This window comes from Salmo salar, chromosome ssa24 (genome assembly GCF_905237065.1).
Source record: "Salmo salar chromosome ssa24, Ssal_v3.1, whole genome shotgun sequence".
NCBI classification, from domain to species: domain Eukaryota; kingdom Metazoa; phylum Chordata; class Actinopteri; order Salmoniformes; family Salmonidae; genus Salmo; species Salmo salar.
Window position 1 is genome coordinate 17,265,556 of NC_059465.1, and position 18,654 is coordinate 17,284,209.

Below are 18,654 nucleotides of genomic sequence, written 5' to 3' on the forward strand. Positions count from 1 at the left end.
TCTCTGGGGAACATTAACACATGGTACCAGAGTGATATCGCAGCATATATAAATGTCGTATTTCAGTTGAAGTAATATCCAACGTAAAGTGTGGAGGTAAACACACTGTCGTGACCTCTAAAATCTGTCACTGGAGGAAGACGAATGAGATAAAAAAGGGATAAAAAAGGATGATTGAAGAGGAAATAGAAGACCTAATGTTTTTAAAGGTCCATTGCGTCTCTAGACCTATGAAGAGTTTACCATCTATTCATCCTCCAGAGATGTATATATTTGCTAGAGTAATCAGAAACATCTAGTGTGACATCTGACCCTGCACAGGCAGCAACACAGCTGCAGTCCAACCCTGACATGGACCAGCCAGCCAGCCACACAGTACAGTATGTTAGAGAGAGAACAGCTAATGATGTATGACCGGGCAGCATAACAGCATACTGTATGTCATCCCCAGTGAAACATGAGACTTCTATACATCTGCTAACGTGACCTAATGTGTAACTGAGTATTTGTATGCATGACAGTTTGCATACACTATGCATGTCCATTGGTAGCTGTGTGTTCCCCTCCCTAGGCCTATTTCACACTTACACGCATGTTTGCCCTCTCCTGTGTGAGAATGGGACTGGAAGCTGCAGTAGGCTGAGTTGTATGTTGGCTGCATTCCCCTCTGTCGAGGCCGCAGAACCAAGCTACTCTACCAGTAATAGACCTACATTATCACGCTATCGGCCAATAGATCAATATAACAAAAGATTAAATTCATGATAATGAAACACTACGTTTGAATATCAAAAAATGTGTATGAGGCAGAGAGACAGTCAGAGAGAGGAGCTCACCTCTCCCTCTGTTAAATCATTCATAAGGCTGCAGTAGTCTGCCTTACACAGTCACCGGCCTGCCTCTACCTCTCTCCCTCAACACACACACTCTCTATCTATCAAGACCCAACCTCTACCACTCTGGTATCCCTCTAAAACACACAAAGTGTTCAGTGTGTGTGTAATGTCCATTTTGTCTCCCACTTCTCCCTCTGTACACCTTTCACTCTCAAAAAATATACCTGTTCTCTGAGTGTCTTTCTGTCTCTGAGTGTCTCTTTATTATGCCCTGAGTCTAACTCTGACTTTCTCTCTGCGCCTCTCTCTCCTCCTCTTCCCTCTCGCTCCGTGGCCATCTCTGCACCATCGATCAGCTCCTCCTCTCCATATTCATGATGCTGCGCTGCAGAAAGACAGAAGGCCTCTGCCTCACAGGGCCTGCTGCTGCTGGCTACATGCCCTCCCTGGGGGGTTCCACATGACAACACTCTCCCTCTCTGACCACTAGCATGTCATTTTAACTTGGTGTTGTCTTCGAGACCTCCTAAAGCCAGTCCGAGTCAAGACCAAGACCGGAGGCGGGGCAAGGGGTCCGAGACCGAGTCGAGATCGAGACCATGAAAAATGTCAGTCCAATTTAAGTCCATGATTGTAATTATGTCAAATCACCACCATAAGAGTTGAAAATGTCCAGTATTTCTGTGTTCATATTTCAGAACAACATATGGATTCTTTAGACATTCAGAATAGTGAAAAAATACATGTTGAGGGAAAATAGAGCCACTCTACAAACTATCACTAAACCAAACAGGTCAATGATAGATAACATTTCAACAACTTCTCCCAGTCTCCCCTTACTAAGAGTGAGTGCAACCTCAACAATTTCCCCCACGCTTCCCTACCAGCGAATAAAGGAAATTCTGAAAAGCGCAACAGTTGAGGATATTTATCAACGAAAGTAAAGGACAGTAATGTTACGAGTAGGGTAGGAAGCCCAGCTTTCAATCGGTGATAAGATATTAATGTTTCATGGAAGGAGTGATAATATTTGGCCGGGCGAAGCAGTTTTACGAGCTGACTGAATGGGAGTTTATTTTTTTTTACTCCACTGATCTTCGGAAGAAATTACAAGTCCTCATTGTCTGAGACCGAGGCAAGACTGAGTAAAAATGTATCTGACACCAAGACAAGACCGAGAAACTCAACATGCGGTCTGGAGACCAGACCGGAGTGCTGTATAACTGCTTTAACCTGTCCTTCCTGACAGATGCTGATGAAATGTCTCCGCGATCATTAATGACAAATGGACCTACCAAATCACTCACACACAGACGGCATCTATTCCTGCTCTGATTGTCACTGGAGCAGCTGCTGAGAAACCAGGGGAGTTTTATAAAACTTTCACTAAATATCACTAACAAAACCGCTCATCACCAAGCTAATACGTAATACATGTTGTGTGTGGGATGACTATTTATAGCAAATATGGAGCAGGATGGACAACATGATTGGTTAATGAGTTTGTGCTCTGGAGAGGCAGGCAATGCTGGATGTTATGATTAATACATAAGCAGGGTTGGGTAGGTTACTTTCTAAATGTAATCCGTTACAGTTACTAGTTACCTGTCCAAAATTAAAATCAGTAACGTAACTTTTGGATTTCCCAAACTCAGTAATGTAATCTGATTACATTCTGTTACTTTTAGCTTACTTTCCCCTTAAGAGGCATTGTTTGGTTATGTAGGTTTCTTCTAACCCATCGCTTTCTACAACATATAATAATACGATTCCATTATATCTTTACATTAAAAACCAAAGTCTATCAGAATTTCAGTCATTCCAATAAATGTTATACCCCTTGATCTTCAAGAATAGGACTTGGAAATATCCTCAACTGGCAGCTTCATTAAATAGTACCCGCAAACACCAGTCTCAACGTCAACAGTGAAGAGGTGACTCCGGGATGCTGGCCTTCTAGGCAGAGTTCCTCTGTCCAGTGTCTGTGTTCTTTTGCCCATCTTAATCTTTTCTTTTTATTGGCCAGTCTGAGATATGGCTTTTTCTTTGCAACTCTGCCTAGAAGGCCAGCATCCCGGAGTCGCCTCTTCACTGTTGGCATTGAGACTGGTGTTTTGCGGGTACTATTTAATGAAGCTGTAGCTGTATCTGTATTTCTGATCAATTTGATGTTATTTTAATGGACAAAAAAATTGCTTTTCTTTCAAAAACAAGGACATTTCTAAGTGACCCCAAACTTTTGAACGGTAGTGTATGTCCAAAAATGAATGTAGCAACTACAGATTGCCCTTTTAAGTCTATCAAAAGTATACGGGTTTGAGCATGTGTCCATTAGGCCTATGGATTTATTTGTTTTATCAGCATGAATTAGACTGAGCAATAAAAGCCCCACTTTTTTTCCATAGGCTGGGATTTGCACTATGCAGCTGTTGCAAGAGCGCATTTTTCACTGGCTGTCCACTGGTTTCAAAAACAATGACTGATAGGCAGCTTTAACTTCTTGAATTCAACCATTATTGGGTTCAAATACACATTTAGATTTGTGAACAGCCATCCACAACAACCACAATCCATAAGGCGCAAATAGCTAAATGAGAGAGCAGCGGTGTGATTCACATCAATGCGCTATGTAGATATCGATCATAAGTGATATCCGTATCGCCGTAGACTACACCACTACTGTCATCCTTACCTCCAAGCGTTTACTCAAATTGGATCATCCTTGACCTAATCATCTAACGTTAGTTTTTCATAAGTATCTGTAATCTGATTAACATTTTTTGCTGGTAACATAACAGATTATATATATTTTTTTAATGTAATCCCTTACATGTAACAGATTACATGTAATCCATTACTCTCCAACCCTGTACATACATTGTAGTTGGTCTTTAGAGTTCACATATGATATAGGTCAATTATTTTTCTCACTGCAGAGAGGTTTATGGGCCTGCAGTAGAATACTTGATCCAATCTAAAAACAAAACAAAGATTAATTTCTTTATTTAATGAGGGTGCAGAATAAAATATTTAGAAAGAATACTTGTTATTTCCACCTCATCCCCCTTGTATTCCATATCTCACCTCTGTCTGAATGAGTGCAGAAATCCATAACTTAAATAATAATTGATGACTCTGCATAACAATATTGCAGGCCAGCATTAAATCACTGAACTGTATTGAAGAGGTGGTGGTTACTCTGACTGTGTGTGTGTGTGTGTGTGTACTGTGTGTGTTTGTGTTCACATGCATGCATATGTCTGTCAAGTGTGCACAGAGCACATTGGCCATTTCTAAACTGTGGTTATCTCTCGTCTCAGTCTAATCTACAGACAGGGTCACTGGGGGTTGACTTGTGTGCTGACCTGACTCTAACCACACCATGATGGTCAAGCTACACAAATGTGAGCCCCTCCAAATGATGCAGACACACTGGTCTGATGTGTGAAAACCCCCGGGCGCTAACATTCAGTCCAGGGATGCATCCCAAATGGCACACTATTCCCTGTATAGTGCACTACTTATGACCAGAGCCCTAGTGTGCTAAATAGGGAAGAGGGTGCCATTTGGGAAAAACCACAGTCAGTCCAGTACAGTCTCATTCCCCATCCATCAGGAGGAGCCCATCCAGGCGTTCACCTATCTGTCTGTCTCTCTCAGCATCAATCTGCCTTATGAATGGAGACACAGGAAATAATACCTGCTGTAACACATCACTTAGTCATTCATACAGAAGTCATTTGGAAACCAATCAAGAGTAAACGTCTGTTTACCTATCTGTCACAGGCTGTTCCTGCTGCACCTAGGGCTGTTTACCTATCTGTCTGTTTACCTATCTGTCACAGGCTATTCCTGCTGCACCTAGGGCTGTTTACCTATCTGTCTGTTTACCTATCTGTCACAGGCTATTCCTGCTGCACCTAGGGCTGTTTACCTATCTGTCTGTTTACCTATCTGTCACAGGCTATTCCTGCTGCACCTAGGGCTGTTTACCTATCTGTCTGTTTACCTATCTGTCACAGGCTATTCCTGCTGCACCTAGGGCTGTTTACCTATCTGTCTGTTTACCTATCTGTCACAGGCTATTCCTGCTGCACCTAGGTCTGTTTACCTATCTGTCTGTTTACCTATCTGTCACAGGCTGTTCCTGCTGCACCTAGGGCTGTTTACCTATCTGTCTGTTTACCTATCTGTCACAGGCTATTCCTGCTGCACCTAGGGCTGTTTACCTATCTGTCTGTTTACCTATCTGTCACAGGCTATTCCTGCTGCACCTAGGGCTGTTTACCTATCTGTCTGTTGTCATGACGTTGGCCTGTGGGTAAGGTTTATGACCCCCCCCATAAATACCTTTCTCCCTTCCCCTCTCTTTCTGACCCTACTGAAGGACTGCTGTCCTGAAGGACTGCTGTCCTGTTAAATATAGAGAGTCTGGGAACATCAAACAAATGGGGAAAGGAACCATATTTTGGTAATAAAACCAGTTGGAAATATGCTTTGGAACGTAATGAGTATGGATGTCAGTTCGGTTGTCATCTGAGACATTATGACTGATGACAGGACGACATAAACTGTACCTGGGAAAGTATACACCCTCTAGTTATCAGAGTCACATGGAATTGTTATGCAATTGAAATGTTTGATATTGAAATTGTTTGTTAGGAGATTAAATGTAATTTTAGCTTCCAAATGAGAGAATTGGGTTTTCATAAGGAAAGTGCCCTGCTTGATCAGTGGCCCACCCCTGTGAAGAGACAGGGGTTATAAACAATGAAACACATCCTTCCCCCTCTCCACTATATAAGCCTTTGACGAAAAGATAACCGTTGTTCCAGTACGTGAGGTCTGCAGCCTCTACTTTAGAAGGACACACATGTCAAGTACAGAACTAAGCCAACCTCGGCATGAGCTTTGGTGGCGAATGGTATGAACTTTGAGCTTATTCACTACAGAAGTGATACTTCCTAGCCGTTGAGTTAGCAGCGGCCGCTGTAGACGTGGGCTAGGAAAGGACGGACGACGGATCCAGTCTAACAAACAGACGAAGATACCACCACGTATCTAATGTACCACCAGAGACATTCTTCCGAGGACAGGAAGATCTGTTGGCCGACCCGGCCAGCATCTACGACCAATCTACCGAAGCGCAGCTCAGAGTAAATATTTATTGCATTTTCCTTTTCCAAATGGGCGGTAATTTAGAATGCATAAGATAATGTATTTACGATAGCATAGCTGCTGTTTCTTCGTTCCTAAGTCTTCCCGCTCTTTCATTCAAGCCCAACCCCCTTTCCTTTGTGTAACCAGCCATCATGTATGACATCATTTGTATTCGGTGTATTTGTAATTCTGTGTGATTAGTTTAGGTATTTAGTAAATAAATAATTAAACCCAATTTGGTATTACTGATTCAACTTGTTAGCCAGGGTTCATGAAGATAGCCAAGAATTTACAACTTTCATTATGAGACTGAAAATAAGATAAGGGTTAATATTGACTGCTACCGATGTAAAATATTACTAAGTATTTTAAGAGTTTATTCGGAAGATAACGGCTCTATAAACGTTCTTCCGTGGTGCCCCGACTTTCTAGTTAATTACATTTACATGATTAGCTTAATCAGGTAATATTAATTACAGAGAAAGGATTTTATAGGTTAGCATGTCATATCACTTAATCCGGCATAGCCAAAGACACGACACTGTTTACCTATCTGTCACAGGCTATTCCTGCTGCACCTAGGGCTGTTTACCTATCTGTCTGTTTACCTATCTGTCACAGGCTATTCCTGCTGCACCTAGGGCTGTTTACCTATCTGTCTGTTTACCTATCTGTCACAGGCTATTCCTGCTGCACCTAGGGCTGTTTACCTATCTGTCTGTTTACCTATCTGTCACAGGCTATTCCTGCTGCACCTAGGTCTGTTTACCTATCTGTCTGTTTACCTATCTGTCACAGGCTGTTCCTGCTGCACCTAGGGCTGTTTACCTATCTGTCTGTTTACCTATCTGTCACAGGCTATTCCTGCTGCACCTAGGGCTGTTTACCTATCTGTCACAGGCTATTCCTGCTGCACCTAGGGCTGTTTACCTATCTGTCACAGGCTATTCCTGCTGCACCTAGGGCTGTGGCACTCATTAAATGTTGTCAGACAGTTATTGTCGTGTTATTGTCTTTTCAGTGGCAACCATCAAAACTCTGCTTTCACACAGGATTGCATATCAAAATGTTTGGGCTTTAAATATACTTATTTCACTTCACACATCAACCACTGTTTGAGGAGCATGCTCTCGCTGAGTCGACAGATGATATTCCGCCCAAACTCTGTATGCCATGGGCTTTCCAACCATGTTCCTGCAGCTACCCAGTGCTTAATTTAGGAAACCAAGTGAAATCTGCTTGGGAACATCGATAGTAACATGTTTTCACAACGAAACATTCAACATCAAATACAAATTCACTATAATTGTAGGTTAACTCTGTAAGATGCCCTACATTCAACATCAAATACAAATTCACTATAATTGTAGGTTAACTCTGTAAGATGCCCTGCACAATCAATGAATCAAAAGCATGGCTTAGGCCTATAGGTTCTCTCCCAGACTCATGGATAGAAAGCTTAGCATAAGGTAACCGGTCCATCGGGTATGCATAGTAATACAGTCCATACTAAAAGCTGATTACTAGAATTTGTTTAATTTTGCAGTGTAGGCTTGACCAAAATGTTTTTCTGCTGTGTGTAATATGCTGTAGGCTAATAGGCTGTGTATTGTATAATGGCAACATACTTTTTTTTTTTGGGGGGGGGTGCTTGGGCTCATATATAGGCATATATAAGCTTTTATATGCATATAGATGTTCTACATGCAACCTCTTAAATGCTTTGAATTAATCATCACCTTAGAAAGTGCTGTCCATTTGGTTGTGTTTGGCTTTGAAACAACGTTTCCCACTCAGTTTCAACCTGTTGTTGAACTTCACTCTTCAAATTGATCATCCCAGTGAGGTAAAAGAATGTAGCCCAACAGTAAGTTTTAAAAGCATGATATTGTTTTGATGATAAGTGATTAATGTGATTTTTGACTGCATTTGCAGTCATGTCAGAGTGGTTAGCTGGACAATAGAGCACTGAGTCCCAGGCCATTTGCGACCTAATGGTCGTTAGCGATTTGGGTACTACCAACGCATGTCAAGAGTACAGAAGAGGAGATTACCGTGGCTCAACGGTCACTTGGAATTTGACTGCGGTCATAACTCATGACTGCCGGTCTGGCGGTAATACGTTCACCGCAACAGCCCCTAGCTGAACCTCCATCCATCTAAATCTCTTTGCTCTCTGTTCCTCCCTCTCCCCTCTTGACCGTTCTGTTCTCCGTCTATGCAGCTATATATTTTCCTCCTCATTAATCTTGCTGTTGACGGGAACAGATTCTGGAATGACTGTGCACAAAGGGGGGTGGAGGAGTGACAGGGGAGTGACGGAGGGGTTCTACCTTACCCTAAGGAGAGGAGAGAGGGTCCTCAGAGAAAACAGCTCCCCAAACATCTGCTCCTAGGAGAGAGGGAGGATACACAGAGGAGAGGAAGCTGGAGTACTCCCTCTCTCTCCCTCCCTCCCTCCAGCTGACACATGGCACCACATCTTCTACAGCTGGCTTCACCTGGACCACATGTACTGCACTGTACTCTCTGTGTACCATATGCTTCACTGGAACAGGAAGTCATTGTTTTCCACAGAGACCTCAGTCTGCATTACAATGAGTCAGAGCTGATTAACAACATACAATCAGATGGGTCATTTAGAATATCCTCTACGGGATCCGTGTCTCTCCACTGGGACAGTTGAGCTAACGTGCACTAATGTGATTAGTGATACGTTGTAAGTAACAAAAACATTTCCCAGGACATAGACATGTCTTATATGGGCAGAAAGCTTAAATAATTGTTAATCTAACTGCACTGTCCAATTTACAGTAGCTATTACAGTGAAAAAATACCATGCTATTGTTTGAGGAGAGTGCACAACAACAAAAAACTTTTATCACGGCAATTGGTTTGATACATTCACCTCTAAAGGTAAATAATGTACTTACATTCAGTAATCTTGCTCTGATTTATCATCCTGCGGGTCCCAGAGATAGAATCTAGCATAGTTTTGTTTGATAAAATCTATTTTTATATTCAAATGTAGGAACTGGGTTCTGCTGTTTCTGGCCTCACATCCATCCCGCCTGGCCATATAGATGTGTGAAGGTTAGTCTCTTTTCTGTAGGGAAGCTCATTTTCCATCATGTATGACCTTCCTGGGAGTGTGTAAACTTAAATGTTTTATTACCATATCATTTTTGTATGTTGTCTATAGTTATGTACTTGAAATTGTATCAATTGACCAATTCGGCACATTTGTGCAGATTTGATACAACATTTGCTGATGTATTGAAATGCTTCACTGGATCAGTCTGAAACTTTTCACATACACTGCTGCCATCTAGGGGCCAAATCTAAATGGCGCCTAAACTGCAATATTATATTATGGTCTTTCTCTTGCGTTTCAAAAATTATGAATTTCTTTTTTTTTAAATGCATGTTTTTTGGTTTCTATTATCTTTTACCAAATCTAATGTGTGTTATATTCTCCAACATTAATTTCACATTTCCACAAACCTCCTACTGTTTCCTTTCAAATGGTATCAAGAATATGCATATCCTTGCTTCAGATCCTGAGCTACAGGCAGTTAGATTTGGGTATATCATTTTAGGCGAAAATTGAAAAAATGGGTCCGATCCTTAAGAGGGTATACTGTAGGAGAGAGAATAATCATGAATTATCAGCAAAATAGAGAAAGAGAGAGAGAGAGAGAGAGAGAGAGAGAGAGAAACAACAAAGAGAGTGAGTGATAAGGCTCGCACACATCGCACCGAATGTGGATCTAGCATTTGTCTGCCGATCATTCAGCGCGTTGTGTTTCAGGACTGACGTATATAGCGGGTGGTCCCGATTTTCAAGCAATTCTAAATGTAAAATCGGTGTGCACTCGGTTCGCAAATTACGTCCGGCACTCTGTTCAGTGGTGCTTAGTACTTTCGGGCAGCAAACGATATTGGCTTGTCTGAGCCCATAAAATGGATCCAGTTTCATTGAGTCAGCAGGAAGCAGTGCTGAAACCCCTTGAATGAGGAGGTACTGTAAGAGCAGGGGATGTGGGGAGGAAGAAAAAAAAGAATAGAAAATACAGATACTGTATTGACCTCCACCTCATTCAGACCAAGGGTAAGAGGAGGAAAGAGAGACAGAAAGGCAGGCGGATAAAGAGTAGTGTCAAGATTAGGGTTGCAAAATTCAAGTACATTTTCCCAAACTTACTGGTTTTTGAGAAATCCCAGTTGGAAGATTCTTGGAATCAGGTGGGGATAATAAGGAAATATCTGAATCCTGCAATCCTCTAATTAGGATTCTTGAAAAACCTGGGAATTTTGGGGCAGTTAGCAGAATTTTGCAAGAGAAACATGTCTGAGATCAAGACATTTTCATCAAGGATTTATTTAATCATGGAGAAATTAAATGATGGGGTCAATGAGCGTTTTCTGGGAAAGCGATATAGGCCCAGAGAGTCAGTGAGAAAGGAATAAAGAGAGACCGACTGCATGTAGGTCTGTATGTGTGAGAAAGAGAGACGGACTGCATGTAGGTCTGTATGTGTGAGAAAGAGAGACGGACTGCATGTAGGTCTGTATGTGTGAGAAAGACAGACAGACTGCATGTACTGTAGGTCTGTATGTGTGAAAGCGAGATAGAAAGGAAAGAGTTTAGTATTTGTGCATTGGTGACTTATCTCCTCATTTCCACACACAGAGTAAATGGTGAAACATCTACATATGGATTTTGTAGCCCCCTTGATCAGTAGAAAGAAAGAACCGATGGATTTGTTGCTGTTCAATATATTCTTATTTTATATTTAAGGGAAGAAGGATATAGGATATTGATCCTATTGATTAAGAGCATGACACACACAAACACAATGTTTGTTTTACTATCCTTGTGGGGACCTAACCCTAACTCCTAACCCTAACCCTAAACCTAACCCTAACTCCTAACCCTAAACCTAACCCTTAACCATAATTGTAACCCAACCCCTAATTGTAATTCTTAACCTAACCCCTAAGATCTAAAATAACCTTTTTCCCTGTGGGGACCGGCGAAATGTCCCCACTTATCGGACTTTTTCCTTGTTTTACTATCCTTGTGAGGGCTTCTGGTCACCACAAGGATAGTAAACCCAAAAACATACACACACACACACAGTGCTGTGGCATTTGAGTGTGCAGGCCATTAAAGGTCAGGGCCTGAGGCTGTAGGGGTGTAGTTGTCAAAGTCACAGTGCTCTGACAAACACTTTCTCCATTACCATAAGAGAGACTACTTGCCCTGCCTCCCACTGCCTCTAGCTCTCCTATCGATTCCTCTTCACTTACTCTATCCAAGAAGAGAGAGAGAGAGAGAGAGAGAGAGAGAGAGAGAGAAAATGGGGTAGAGAAAAAGTATGCATAGAGTATGGGAACAGGCCCCCATTAGCATCGATGGGTCAAGAGTTTCAAGTTCCTTGGTGTCCACATCACCAACAAAGTATCGTGGTCCAAACACACCAATCTGACTGTAAGGTGCTACAGTGGGTAGTGCGTACGGCCCAGTACATCACTGGGGCCAAGCTTCCAGCAATCCTGGACCTACAGTTGAAGTTGGAAGTTTACATACACTTAGGTTGGAGTCATTAAAACTCATTTTTCAACCACTCCACAAATTTCTTGATAACAAACTATAGTTTAGGCAAGTCGGTCAGGACATCTACTTTGTGTATGACACAAGTAATTTTCCCAACAATTGTTTACAGACAGATTATTTCACTTATAATTCCCTGTATCACAATTCCAGTGGGTCAGAAGTTTACATACACTAAGTTGACTGTGCCTTTAAACAGCTTGGAAAATTCCAGAAAATTATTTCATGGCTTTAGAAGCTTCTGATAGGCTAATTGACATCATTTGAGTCAATTGGAGGTGTACCTGTGGATGTATTTCAAGGCCTACCTTGAAACTCAGTGCCTCTTTGCTTGACATCATTGGAAAATCAAAAGAAATCAGCCAAGACCTCACAAGTCTGGTTCATCCTTGGGAGCAATTTCCAAACGCCTGAAGGTACCACGTTCATCTGTACAAACAATAGTACGCAAGTATAAACACCATGGGACCACGCAGCCGTCATACCACTCAGGAAGGAGACGCATTCTGTCTCCTAGAGAGGAATGTACTTTGGTGCGAAAAGTGCAAATCAATCCCAAAACAACAGCAAAGGACCTTGTGAAGATGCTGGAGGAAACAGGTACAAAAGTGTCTATATCCACAGTAAAACGAGTCTTATATCGACATAACCTGAAAGGCCGCTCAGCAAGGAAGAAGCCACTGCTCCAAAACCGCAATAAAAGTGCCAGACTATGGTTTGCAACTGCACATGGGGACAAAGATCGTACTTTTTGGAGAAATGTCCTCTGGTCTGATGAAACAAAAATAGAACTGTTTGGCCATAATGACCATCGTTATGTTTGGAGGAAAAAGGGGATGCTTGCAAGCTGAAGAACATCATCCCAACCGTGAAACACGGGGGTGGCAGCATCATGTTGTGGGGGTACTTTGCTGCAGGAGGGACTGGTCCACTTCACAAAACTGATGGCATCATAAGGAAGACAATTATGTGGATATATTGAAGCAACATCTCAAGACATCAGTCAGGAAGTTAAAGCTTGGTCGCACATGAGTCTTCCAAATGGACAATGACCCCAAGCATACGTCCAAAGTTCTGTCAAAATGGCTTAAGGACAACAAAGTCAAGGTATTGGAGTGGCCATCACAAAGCCCTGACCTCAATCCTATAGAAAATGTGTGGGCAGAAGTGAAAAAGTGTGTGCGAGCAAGGAGGCCTACAAACCTGACTCAGTTACACCAGCTCTGTCAGGAGGAATGGGCCAAAATTCACCCAACTTATTGTGGGAAGCTTGTGCAAGGCTACCCGAAATGATTGACCCAACTTAAACAATTTAAAGGCAATGCTACCAAATGCTAATTGAGTGTATGTAAACTTCTGACCCACAGGGAATGTGATGAAATAAATAATAGCTGAAATAAATCATTCTCTCTACTATTATTCTGACATTTTACATTATTAAAATAAAGTGGTGATCCTAACTGACCTAAAATAGGGAATTTTTACTAGGATTAAATGTCAGGAATTGTGAAAAACTGAGTTTAAATGTAGTTGGCTAAGGTGTATGTAAACTTCTGACTTCAACTGTATATACTAGGCGGTGTCAGACGAAAAATGGTCAAAGACTCCAGTCGCCCAAGTCATAGACTGTTCTCTCTGCTACCGCACGGCAAGCAGTACCGGAGTGCCAAGTCTAGGACCAAAAGGCTCCTTAAAATCGGCTACAGCTCTCTAGTCACAGGCATCCAAAGGCAAATTACACATGGGCCAGACGATGTCTCCCTCTCCCTCTCTCACCGCTCCCCGCAAACAGAAAACGAAATAACTTTGGTAATTCATTCTGATCTTCTTTTTTCTCTCAGACACACTCCCCACTCCTGTGCCACAGCGATATGTCCTCAGTGACAACCTTTCCACCGCAGAGCTGCACGCAGTATGTCACCCACAGCAGGATGGACCACACCCCACACCCCATCACCATAGACCACACACTGATAGAAACCTAATAAACAAACTCAAACATGACGCACACTTTGTGTGTGTAGGGTCGGATTGACTGTACTATGTTCATGCAGGAAGAGAGAGAGAGAGAGAGAGAGAGATGTGTGTTAGCTGGATGTAATGGGTGGTCTTGCTGTGTCTCTGACAGCAGGTAATTAGGGCCGTCACTGGGCCAGCTGTTGGCTCTCGGGAGGGGCAGGTCCACACATACACACACACACACGCACACACACCGTTTTAGACAGAAAGAAAGTTGGGGAAGATTTCCTCCCTACAGGGTGGAGCTCCATGAAGCTCCGTTGAGTTTACCATAAGACAGAACTGTGATGATGTGGTCTGCTGTTTCAACACTAGAGGGAGACATTAGTCTCTTCCAGATCCAATGTAGTGCTGAGTAAGGGCTGCCTGATAGTGTGCGCTCGGCTACTGTACATGTGAGCTTACATGTGAGCATGTGTGAGATGTGGTTAACCTTGTAAAGTTGACGCATGCAGGACGACTCTCTTCTTTCCTTAACCGATACAGCTACAGTTTGCACAAACAATGTCTCTCTCCTCTCTGCCTTTACAACATTGGCTATCAACATTGATTCACTTCAGCCCAGTGTAAATCGCAGCTAGGAGGAGCATTATCTGCTCTGCATCACTGTTTACCACATCAAAGCTTATATAAAGGTTGGTAAACAAATGATTTTATCTTCATTGTTCAGTACACAGCACCTGCTTATCTCCCTCTCTCCTTCTCCCTTAATGTGGTTCAAGAACATTAGGCTACTGTGACAGTACAAATTAACAAGGCAACAGTAAACATGTCGTCGTCCCTGTCCCCCCCCTTGGGCCAATTGAGATATTGCGTGTTACTAACACATTTCAGTTAATGACTATATCTCCCGCCTTGAGCCAATCAGTGTCATTTTGTAAATGCCGGATCTCTACGGCAAGACGCATCATTCACTCAAGGTTTGCCAAAATTGGCCTAGTGCTGTCTGAGACATTGCGTGTAACTAACGTACGAATGAACGTACGGAGACAGATCCACAATCACCTGCCCGATTTCATCGTTGGGGACAATGATGGTCCATACCCCGTCTCCCTCTCTCTGCCTCTCTCTTCTGCTCACTTCATTTCTTGCACTCTCTCTCTCTCTAAATGTGAATCTATAGTTTGGTGCAGTCAGACAGAAAGGGAGGGGGAGGGGGAGAAGGAAAGGGAGAGGGAGAGGGAGGGAAAGAGGGAGAGGGAGAGCATGGAGAAAGAGTGTGAGGGAGATGTAGCCAGTGCCCGAGCAGAGGAGGATTGATGAAGGGAGGAATGGAGGGAGAGACGGAGAGACGGAAAGAAAAGGAGGGGTGGGCACTCATCTCTGCATCTGCACATGAAAAATCTCTGAGGTCAGCCAATTAGTAAGAGGATGACACCACTATTCTCCCAGCCCTCCTGTAAATCCCTGCCCAAGACAGCACACGTGCCTGACACACGCGCACACACACACACACACACACACACACACACACACACACACACACACACACACACACACACACACACACACACACACACACACACACACACACACACACACACACACACACACACACACACGGGACCTTTTATTATGGGTACAGGGACAGGCTCCACTGCACTTCACTGAGGTTCGTGATTATGAGAAGCACACACAGTCACACACACAGACTGGAAGGAGTTGAGATCTGGCGCGACTGAATGATGTTGAGTAACAGTAGCAGTGTCATACACTACCAAGTACCAATTGCTGAGTGTTCAGTTGATCTCGTGACCATGAGTGGAATTACTGGCAGAATAAAAAGGTTTATAACAAATCTCTGGCTTGCTGTCTCTTTAGGCAGTTTGCACCAGCAATTACCCCTAATATCTATTTCAATAGATCCTCTACATTTAGCTGGATTTCTGTGTAATTGCATAGAGTTCATAGCCCAGAAATGAAATGAGTGTATTGAGTGTGGTGGGTGGGTTTAGCCAGTGAGCTGACAGTCAGACAGACACAGGGAGGGTGTAACTGTAATGGAACAATCACTGAAAAGTAACACGTATTATGTCTCACCAGAACCTCTTATCTCAGGTCTCCAGTGGCATCTGACCTTTCACCAAATAGTCTGCTCTAATCAGCCCAAACATGGGTGTGGATCACTACTCCTCCTGCACTGTGGCACTGTGTGTGACTGTCCTCTACACTGTCTAACAAGAGGATGTATACTGTCGCGGTGACGGACCAGTCAAAGACCCCAACATCATCCCTCATGCCTTATCCTCGCCCCCGATCCCTGATCCATGTCCCTGATCTGGGAGGGAGGATGGTGTCATGGCCTCAACATGTAGAGGGGATCAAACAGTCAGAGACACTGCAACTTAATGCTTCCTATAGGAGTTCAGATGAGGGGGTCTAAATATAATCCAAGACCCTAACAAGGGCTGCCTGCATGACCAGGTACATAAAACTGTGTACATTATCTTGCATTACTCATCTCATATGTATATACTGTATTCTATTCTATACTATTCTACTGTATCTTCGTCTATGCCACTCTGACATTGCTCATCCATATATTTAGATATTCTTAATTCCATTCCTTTACTTAGATTTGTGTTTATTGGGTATATGTTGTGAAATTGTTATATATTAATTGTTAGATATTACTTCACTGTCGGAGCTAGAAACACAAGCATTTTGCTACACCCACAATAACATCTGCTAAACATGTGTATGTGACCAATAAAATTTGATTGATTTGAACCGCTGTAACCATGATGACTGCACTTAATCCCCTCCTTAATATGTTTGCCTTAAATTAAAGGATTGCCACACTAAGCTATTCTAATGTACAGATTTCAATACCCTGCTTGGGACCAAACAAGTTTAATTCAGCGTGTCAAGTCAGACTCTAATCAGGAACTCAGTCTCCTCCAACTGCAAATAAACCCCATGTCATCAACTGGAATAACTCTCTTAAACCTTGTTTGTTCTGAATTGTCGTCAGTCACTGGAAAGGGAAGCTCACAATTAAAGACGGCCTGGTGCAGTGCTGGAATGTTTCAATAGGAAGGCTGAAGTTATGTGGTTTTCCCTTCACGTGCAGCAAAGAGCAGGTGTCAGTGATAAATCAGGAGAATGGGACAGCAGATCTCTCTCTCTCACTCAGATTCACACTGGGTTCACACACACTCCTCCTCTCTCAATCTCCCTCTCCTCCTTCTCTCTAGATCTCTCTCCTACTTCTCTCTAGATCTCTCTCCCCCTTCTCTCTAGATCTCTCTCCTCCTTTCTCTAGATCTCTCTCCTCCTTCTCTCTAGATCTCTCTCCTACTTCACTCTAGATCTCTCTCCTCCTTCTCTCTAGATCTCTCTCCTCCTTCTGTCTAGATCTCTCTCCTACTTCTCTCTAGATCTCTCTCCTCCTTCTCTCTAGATCTCTCTCCTCCTTCTGTCTAGATCTCTCTCCTACTTCTCTCTAGATCTCTCTCCTCCTTCTCTCTAGATCTCTCTCCTCCTTCTCTCTAGATCTCTCTCCTCCTTCTCTCTAGATCTCTCTCCTACTTCTCTCTAGATTTATCTCTCCTTGTCTCTTGCTATCTTTATCTTTACTTCCCATAAGCCTTGAGTTCTGCCTTGAGGCTTCAATCCTACACACAGTCAGTGAGCGCACATGCACAAATACATGCATGTACACACACACACACACACACACACACACACACACACACACACACACACACACACACACACACACACACACACACACACACACACACACACACACACACACACACACACAGGATATTTTATTATGGGTACAGGGACAGGCTCCACTGCACTTCACTGAGGTTTCTAAGATGCACTCAAGTGGAATGTCCACACTCCACTGTAGTTAGGGGTAAACACAGGACACAAGGCTCCCTTCCTGACTGTACCACACATCTACAACAGGAACACACACACTGACTACACAACCATCATTACACTTACTCTCACTCATTCATTTGTCTGACATAACATGAATGTTTGCACAGAGAATAAGATGATTAGAACATGAAACAACCATTCAACAACATGGACCAAATCTAAGGAACATCTTCAGTGTGAGGTAATGGTACAGTACAGTAACACTCCTCCCCTCCCCTGTTGTGTCGAGCAGAGCAGAGACTGAGTGCAGCAGAGGCTGGCTGCTCTCTGCAGAGATAGGTGCTTCCTGCATACAGATGCATTAACTACCGCAGATACAGTAGATACATCGTGTTACATTCTGAGCCGAGGGTGACAGGACTTTGCTAAGAGACTTTGCTGAGATCAAGACCCTGTAAGCCCCTGTCCCATCTCCGTAGCTACCACCTCCTGTCATCCTGACTCCCGTCCCCTCCTTCCAGGCATTAGGAGCTTAGGGTGGGGAGGACGAGGGGAGCGGGGGGGCGTAGCACAGACACCAAAATGTTTCCCTTTTAAAAATGTGCTGCTGTCCTGCACCATAATATCACATTCATCTGGGGAGTTGTTTCTCTCTCTTCTCTTCTCTTCTATTTTCTATCGATCATGATGAGAATCCGTTTCAATCAGCCTGAACTCTCAATTCTTGTTTCAGGGAGTTACGTAAGAGCTGTACTGTCAGAATAACAATTGGGAGGAGATTAGCGCACTGGGCCGAGGAAAGAGAGAGAGAGAGAGAGAGAGAGAGAGAGAGAGAGAGAGAGAGAGAGAAATAGAGGGAGGAATAGAGGGAAATACTAAGACCCTCTAAATATGACATCATTTCCCGTGGCATCTGAATAGACTGCAAACTGCTAAATAATGCCAGTAAATGAGGCGATGTAACAGGATATAACAGTGAGGTGGGGACGGGATGGGAGCTAAACTCTGATAGCATCTCTGACAGGGTGGCAGTGTTAAAGTGTTCATGGATGAAGGTGTTTTGCTAAGAGACTGATAAAGAGCCTAATCCAGACCTGGTAGGGAGGCTACAGCACAGCTCTGCTGCCAACACTACAGTCTCTCACACACTACACCTCACAACACTACAGTCTCTCACACACTACA

At 43.1% G+C, this 18,654-nt stretch overlaps 1 protein-coding gene across 10 annotated transcripts in view; it reads right to left on the minus strand.

Annotated features, from left to right (window-relative positions):
• LOC106585259 (ankyrin-1) overlaps positions 1 to 18,654 on the minus strand; it is a 178,871-nt gene that overhangs the window by 137,552 nt on the left and 22,665 nt on the right. The window lies entirely within an intron of this gene.